We start from the raw sequence: 8,380 nt of genomic DNA on the forward strand, positions 1-8,380 counted from the left end.
GGGTGGCATGAGTGACAGAAGCACAGACTCGAGTAAGTAGGTTGTTTGTGTATGGGAATAAAGAGGACCTGATACTTTATTCTATGGTTGGGTTTTACATTAATGATCTTTAATAGTTGCGGATGCTTGCTAGAGTTCCAATCATAAGTGCATATGATCCAATAAGAGAAGTTATGTTAGCTTATGCCTCTCCCTCATATAAAATTGCAATAATGATTACCGGTCTAGTTATCGATTGCCAAGGGACAAATAACTTTCTTGTGATAAAAAGCTCTATACTAAAACTAACTTAGTTGTTTCTTTATCTAAACAACCCCTAACTTTTATTTACATGCTCTTTATTGTGTTGCAAACCTAGCTTACAACACCTACAAAGTACTTCTAGTTTCATACTTGTTCTAGGTAAAGCGAACGTAAAGCGTGCGTAGAGTTGTATCGGTGGTCGATTGAACTTGCGGGAATATTTGTAGCTCCTTGTTGGGTTAGACACTCTTACTTATCGAAAGAGGCTACAATTGATCCCCTATACTATGGGTTATCAGGGGTGAATGGGTCTTTTCCACCCCTCGCCTGTAGGCAGAGGCGTGGCAGCACACGCGCGCACCAGCCTCCGCCTCCTGCTTGGCCCCTGAAGCCACCCCCTCGCCACTGGAACACACATGTGCCCCTTTACCTTCTGCTCACGTCTTTGGCTTCACTCCTCCTCTCTAGCCCCTCCCCAAGCTCTGTCCAAGAGCAACCACCATCCGCCGCCCCGCATACGTGTAATCACCGTCCTCCTGTCACCGCATTGCCGTGTCCAAAAGCTCCGCCATCGAGCACCTCATCTCCAGGCAGAAGGAATCGAGTCGAAGGGCTCCGCTTTGTCGCCAATGTCGTCATCTTCGCCATCGGTTCCCGGAGGTCCTCACCGTGGATTCGCGGCAACCAACGCTTCTTGGCTCTGTCTTTTCCACCATCACCCTTGCCATGAGCCCCTATCCCTTTTGCCCTCCGTCTCGTGCTTGAGCTCATGTCGTAGCCACTGTTCTACCGCAACCGAAGCTCGTCACCACCATGGCTGACGAGCCTCGCGCTCCCGAGCTTCCTTGCTTGTCCTAGTGGCACCGCCATGCTCAAGGAACCCCAAGGAGGCCGTAGCGCACCTAACCTCTCCCTCTAGTACACCATAGCCCGGAGGCCGCATGCACCCGAGCACCGCCACCCACAAATGCTTGCCGTCGTCACCGTTGACCACCCCAACACCTGCCGCTGCCTCCATTGGATGCACATAGTCGTAAGGAACCTGTAGAGCCCAACATCGCTCGAATCTTTGGCCCATAGCACATTTCCGATGCGCCTCCACCGCACTGGATGGTCCTCGGCGGTTAACCACCGGTGTATCTAATGTGGCATGTTTAGGTTAGTGCTAAGGACCCTGCTAAGCTAATCCCATCCACTGACATATGGGCCCCATGCCCTAATTAACTCTAGTTAAGTTTTTAGTTTAGATTAGTTAAGCCTGTTTAGCCACTGAGTCACTGATATGCGAGGCCCACAAGTCAGGTTTGACTCCGTTGACCTGCTGACGCCATGCTAATGTAGTGATGACATCATAATAGTTTCTGGATTTTAAATAAGTCTAAATGATTTATTTATTTTTTCAAAATTTGACTAAACTTCAAAAAAACATAGAAAATAATCTATAACTAAGATGAAAATAATATATATATATATATATATATATATATATATGAAAAACGATTATAAAAATATGAAGAATATGTTTATGTCATCTGCATGCATGTTTGAACAAGTTAACATCACCAACTAAGACAATTCAAGATTAGGGCAATTTATGAATTAGCATTTGGAGTTAAATTTGATCTTGTTTGAATTCCACTTCAATTAACATGGCTAAATATTGCATTAGGTCAATTCAACACCTCAACAAGACGTGACATTCATTTATATGTGCATTGCATTGAATGTGTTCTTATCCTGTTTGCTGGTGTTTGTTCCTTCTCGGTAGAAGAGTATTCCAATGGTGTGATCGTTCACACCGATGAAGAGCAGTACTATCTTCAGAAGTGCCATGCAAGCAAACCCCCTTGTTCATATTGATACAATCCCACTCTCTTACTCCCGCTCTCTTTTATTGCATTAGGACAACAATGATTCAACTGTTACTTGTTGAGGTTGTTGAACCCATTCCTTTGCATGACTTTTCATTGTCATGGTAAATAGCTAGACCTTCCTAGCATGATTAGGAGTTGCTTGAGCCATGATGTGACTTCATCAATGCCATGCTTGCAATGCTTAGAGTTGTGTCAGATATGATTCATCTAGGAATGAATTGGATTGTTGTGATCATGTTCTGATGTTGGGAGCTAAGCGTGTGAACACAATTTGGTAAAGGTAGCAATGAGAGGCCATGTAGGAGTACATGGTGGGTTGTCTCATTGAGACTTTCCTTAGGAACCGAGTTATGTGTATGTTATCCAAGATTGTTACTACCACACATGAATGACAATTATCCACCAGGATCGCTCACGTCGCCGTACGTAGTAGGGTCGTGGTAGCGAAATGCATGGCAGCTCTTGCCAGCTCAGATCGGCTGGATGCTTTCCCAGGTCAAATGGGTGGCCATGCATGCCTTGCTAGGACCAATGGTGTGAGCTCCCGTGGGCCATGGCGCCACACAACACATGAGCTGATATCTTTGTACCGGCCAGAACCTACCTCCCATGTCACATTTCATAGATCGTCCGGCTCCCCATGGTCCACTCATGACTGACCATCGAGAGAGAGAGAGAGAGAGGGAGAGAGAGAAAGAGAGAGAGAGAGAAGTGAGCATGACTCATGAGCATCTTCCTCCATGACTCATGATCGGTCATTTCGAGAATGGTCATCTGGGGAACATGCATGCGTGGCTCATGGCTGACGATCCGTCCTATGATTTGGCGATTGACAAGCCACAAGTATAGGGGATCGCAATAGTTTTCGAGGGTAGAGTATTCAACCCAAATTTATTGATTCGACATAAGGGGAGGCAAATAATATTTGTAAGTATTAGAAGCTGAGTTGTCAATTCAACCACACCTGGAGATTAAATATATGCAGCACAGTGATCAGTATCATGTTAATATGACAGTTTTCATAGTAGTGGTAATAGCAGCAATAGTAACGGTAACAACAGTAACTGTAGCAATAGCAATAGTAACTTAGTAAGAGCAATATGTGAAAAACTCGTAGGCATTGGACCGGTGAATTCGTTGGATGATATTCATTATATATTAGTCGTAACTTAGGGCAACATAGAACTAGCTCCAAATCATGAATAAAATGTAGGCATGTATTCCATAAATAGTCATACGTGCTTATGGAAAAGAACCTGCATGACATCTTTTGTCCTACCCTCCCGTGGCAGCAGGGTCCATAAGGAAACTAAGGGATATTAAGGCCTACCTTTAACAGAGAACCGGAACAAAGCATTAACACATAGTGAATACATGAACTCTGCAAACTACGGTCATCACCAGAAAGTATCCCAATTACTGTCACCCTTGGGTTTACGGTCATAACACGTAATAGGTGCATATGGCTTGCAAGATCAGATCTAGAACATAGATATAATGGTGAAAACATAAACAGTTCAGATCTAAAATCATGGCAGTCAGGCCCTAGTGACAAGCATTAAGCATAGCAAAGTCATAGCAACATCAGTCTTAGAACATAGTGGGTACTAGGGATCAAGCCCTAACAAAACTAACTCGATTACATGATGAATCGCATCCAACGAGCAAGCCTACGAAGGAGTTAGTTACTCCCGTTGTGAGCATCATGGAAATGGTGATGGAGGACGGTTGGTGATGATGAAGACCGAAGATTCCCCTCTTCGGAGCCCCGAACGGGCTCCAGATCTGGTCTCCCGATGAAGAACAGGAGGTCGCGGCGGCTCCGTATCGTAAAACACGACGAAACTTCCTCTCCTTTTTATGGAAAATAGGATTTTATAGCATCGAGATTAGGGTGAGCGGAGCCCCGAGGGCCCCGCCACCCACCAGGCCACACTAGAGGGGGGTGGCGCGCCCTGGTGTCTTGTGGGCAGCCAGGGCCCCCCTCTAGTGGGTCTTGGTTCCAGTATTTTTTATTTATTGGTAAATGATTCTCCAAAAAGTTTCGTCCAAATTTGAGAACTGTTATTTCTGCACAAAAACAACACCATGGTAGTTCTGCTGAAAACAACGTCAGTCTAGGTAGTTTCATTCAAATCATGCAAATTAGAGTTCGAAACAAGAGCAAAAGCGTTAGGAAAGTAGATATGACGGAGATGTATCAACTCCCCCAAGCTTAACCCATTTCTTTTCCACGAGCAATTTAGTTGAAAAACTGAAAGTGATAAAGAAAAACTTTTACAAACTCTTTTGTTCTTGTTTAGATATATATGCTTAAATCGTGATGCACCTGAAACTGCGTCGGTATTTCCCCAAAGAGGAACAGATGATCCAGTACAGCTATGGTAGGTATTTCCCTTAGTTATGAAACCAAGGTATCAATCCAGCAGAAGAACCAAGCAACACTAGGTAAACAGTACCTGCACACAAAGAACAATTCCTCGCAACCCAATGCGTAAGAGGGGTTGTCAATCCCTCCTCGGTAAAAAGATAGATTGGTTTATGTGTTTGGATAAATAGATATGAATAAAACACGAAATAAAAGATGCAAATAAAAAGTGCAGCAAAGTATTTTTGGGTTTTTGGAATAATAGATCTGAAAACAAATGCGATGAAAAATAGATCTGAAAGCAATATGATAAAAGATAGACCCAGGGGCCGTAGATTTCATTAGTTGCTTCTCTAGAGAAAATAGCATCTGCCAGGTAAATGATGTCGCTTGAAACTGCATCGGTATTTCCCCAAAGAGGCAGGGATGATGCAGTACAACTACGGTAGGTATTTCCCTCAGTTATGAAACCAAGGTATGAATCCAGTAGGAGAACCAAGAAACACTATGTAAACGGTACCTACACACAAAGAATAAATACTTGCAACCCAACGCGTAAGAGGGGTTGTCAATCCCTCCTTGGTAACGGCACCAAAAATTGGCAAGTTGACGGGAGAATATTTGTGATAGATTGGATAAATAGCTCTCAATAAGACATAAAATAAAAAAGTGATAAAAAGGGTAGCAATGTATTTTTTGGTTTTTGGAATAATAGATCTGAAAACAAAACTGAATAAAAATATATCTCAAAGGAAATATGATAAAGAATAGACCCAAGCGCCGTAGATTTCAGTAGTGGCTTCTCTGGAGAAATAGCACACGGTGAGTAAAGTAAACAAATTACTGTTGGGCAATTGATAGAAGATTGAATAATTATGACGATATCCATGGCAATGATCAATATATAGGCATCACCTCCAACATTAGTAGACCGACTCCTGCCTGCATCTACTACTATTACTCCACACATCGACCGCTATCCAGCATACATCTAGTGTATTAAGTTCATGGAGAAACAGAGCAATGCAATAAGAACGATGACATGATGTAGACAAGATCTATTCATGTAGGAATAGCCACCATCTTGTTATCCTTAATAGTGATGATACATGCGTGTCTTGCTGCCCCTTCTGTCACTGAGAAAGAACACTGCAAGATCGAACTCATCACAAAGCACCTCTTCCCATGGCAATAAAATCGATCTAGTTGTCCTAACTAAACAAAAAGATTCGAAGAAGAAATACGAGGCTATAAATAATCATGCATATAAGAGATCAAATAAGACTCAAATAATATTCATGGATAGAGATATAATCATAAACTCAAAGTTCATCAGATCCCAACAAACACATCAAATAGATCAAATAGATCTCCAAGAGACCATTGTACTGGGAATTAAAAGAGAGAGAGAGAGAGAGAGAGAGAGAGAGAGGGAGAGAGGAAGCCATCTAGCTACTGCCAACCAACCCTTAGGTCTATGGTCAACTACTCACACATCATCAGAGAGACACGAATGAGGATGATGAACCCCTCCGTGATGGTGTTAGATTGGATCTCGTGGTTCTGGAACTTGCAGCAGATGCAATTTTGTTTCGTCGACTCCCCTAGGATTTCTGAAATATTTCAGAATTTATAGGACGAAGAGGCGGTGCAGGGGAGCTATGTGCGGGGCACAACAGCCCTGGGTGCGCCCTGGTGGGTTGTGCTCCCTATGGGCCTCCCCTCCGGTACTTTCTTGGCCCACAAGTTATCTTCTTGTCCAGAAAAAATCTCCAAATTGTTTCCTTTGTTTGGACTCCGTTTGGTACTGATATTCTGTGAAGTAAAAAACAAGCAAACAACAACTAGCACTGGGAACTATGTCAATAGGTTAGTCCCAAAAAATGATATAAAGTTAACATCCAAGAATGATAATATAACAGCATGGAACAATAAAAAATTATAGATACGTTGGAGATGTATTAATATCCCCCAGCTTTATTCCTACTCGTCCTCGAGAAGGTAAGTGATAAAAACAAATTTTTTGATGTGGAATGTTGTCTAACATGTTCATCACATTTTCTTTTCTTTTGTAGCAAGGACATTTGTACTTTTATATGGTTCAAAGCAATAGTCTAGTTTTGACATGAAGATTTCAATACTCAAGCATATTAGTAAGCAACCATGTCTTTGAAAATATCAACACTAAAGAAAGGTATCCCTAGACCATCATGCTCAATCATTGATCCATTCATGAAACACACTCGCATATCAGCTACGGCCAATGCTCAAATATGATCATAGTGCTACCTAGTTGGTGCTTTATAAGAGAAGATGGAGACTCAAATAAGAAATAAAAATTGCATAAAGTAAATAGATAGGCCCTTCGCAGAGGGAAGTAGGGATTTGTAGATGTGCCAGAGCTCAAAGAAAAAATTGAGAGATAATTTTTTTTGAGAGGCATACTTTTCCCGTCAGCGAAAACGACCGAGTAATTCCCAACACTTTCCATGCAAGATATATCATAGGCGGTTCCCAAACATAAAATAAAGTTTATTCCTTTTTCCACCATTCTTTCACAATCGATGGCTAGTTGTATACATGGGTGCCTTCCATACCAACACTTTCCAAGGAATTTATTATTTGACAACATAAAGTAAATTTCTTTTTCATTTTGGGACTGTACATCCCTATTACCGTCGTACTCTCGTGCAATGACAAGTGAATAAACACTCATCTTGAGAATAACACATCTAGCATGGAAATTATTGGCCACCCCATGTTGCTTCATGAGCGGTACGAGCACACAAAAAGGAAATTCATTTTCAAAAATAGAGATGGCACATAAAAATTTGCTTAGAACGGCACGGAAATGCCACATATAGGTAGGTATGGTGTTCTCGTATGGCAAAACTATGTTTAAAGATTTTGGATGCACAAGTAGTATTTCTACTTAGTATAAGTGGAGACTAGCAAATAGATTGAGAAGCAACAAACCAAGAAACGAAAAATCACATACGCGAGCATTAAGCATAACTTACACCGAATAATGCACCACAAGTAGGATGTAATTTCATTGCATAACTATTGACTTTTGTGCTTGCATAGGGAATCACAAACCTTAACACCAACATTCTTACTAAAGCATAATTACTCATCAACATGAATCATATATTACTATCATCATATCTGAAAACTGTTACAAAGAATCAAGTTTATTTTGTCCAATGATATTCATGAAAGTTTTTATTATATCCTCTTGAATATCTACCACTTTGGAACTAATTTCATATATTGCAATTGCTTTTGGATAGCTCAAAAAAAATTTAAGTGAAGGACATGAGCATGAAATTTTCTTCTCTCAAAATAATATAAGTGAAGCATGATAGAATTTCATAAAATATTTACTAACTCTCAAATAAATATAAGTGAAGCATGAGAGCATTCCTTCAAAAATATTAAAGCATACTGATACGTCTCCAACGTATCTATAATTTTTGATTGTTCTATGCTATTATATTGTCAATCTTGGATGTTTTATAATCATTTTATATCATTTTTGGTACTAACCTATTGACATAGTGTGAAGTGCCAGTTGTTTTTTTTGCATGTTTTTTACATCGCAGGAAATCAATACCAAACGGAGTCCAAATGCAATGAAACTTTACGGAGATTTTTTGGACCAGAAGACACCCAATGGGCCAAGACAGCTCCTGGGGGTGGTTCGGGGGAGCACAATCCACCAAGGCACGCCAGGAGGCCCAGGCGCGCCCTGGTGGGTTGTGCCCACCTCGGGTGTCCCCTGGACCGCCTCTTTGCTCTATAAATACCCCATTCCAGAAACCCTAGGGGAGTCAATGAAAATCAATTCCAGCCGCCGCAAAGTAAAGAACCACCAGATCCAATCTAGACACCA

This window comes from Triticum dicoccoides, chromosome 2A (assembly GCF_002162155.2).
Source record: "Triticum dicoccoides isolate Atlit2015 ecotype Zavitan chromosome 2A, WEW_v2.0, whole genome shotgun sequence".
Classification (NCBI taxonomy): domain Eukaryota; kingdom Viridiplantae; phylum Streptophyta; class Magnoliopsida; order Poales; family Poaceae; genus Triticum; species Triticum dicoccoides.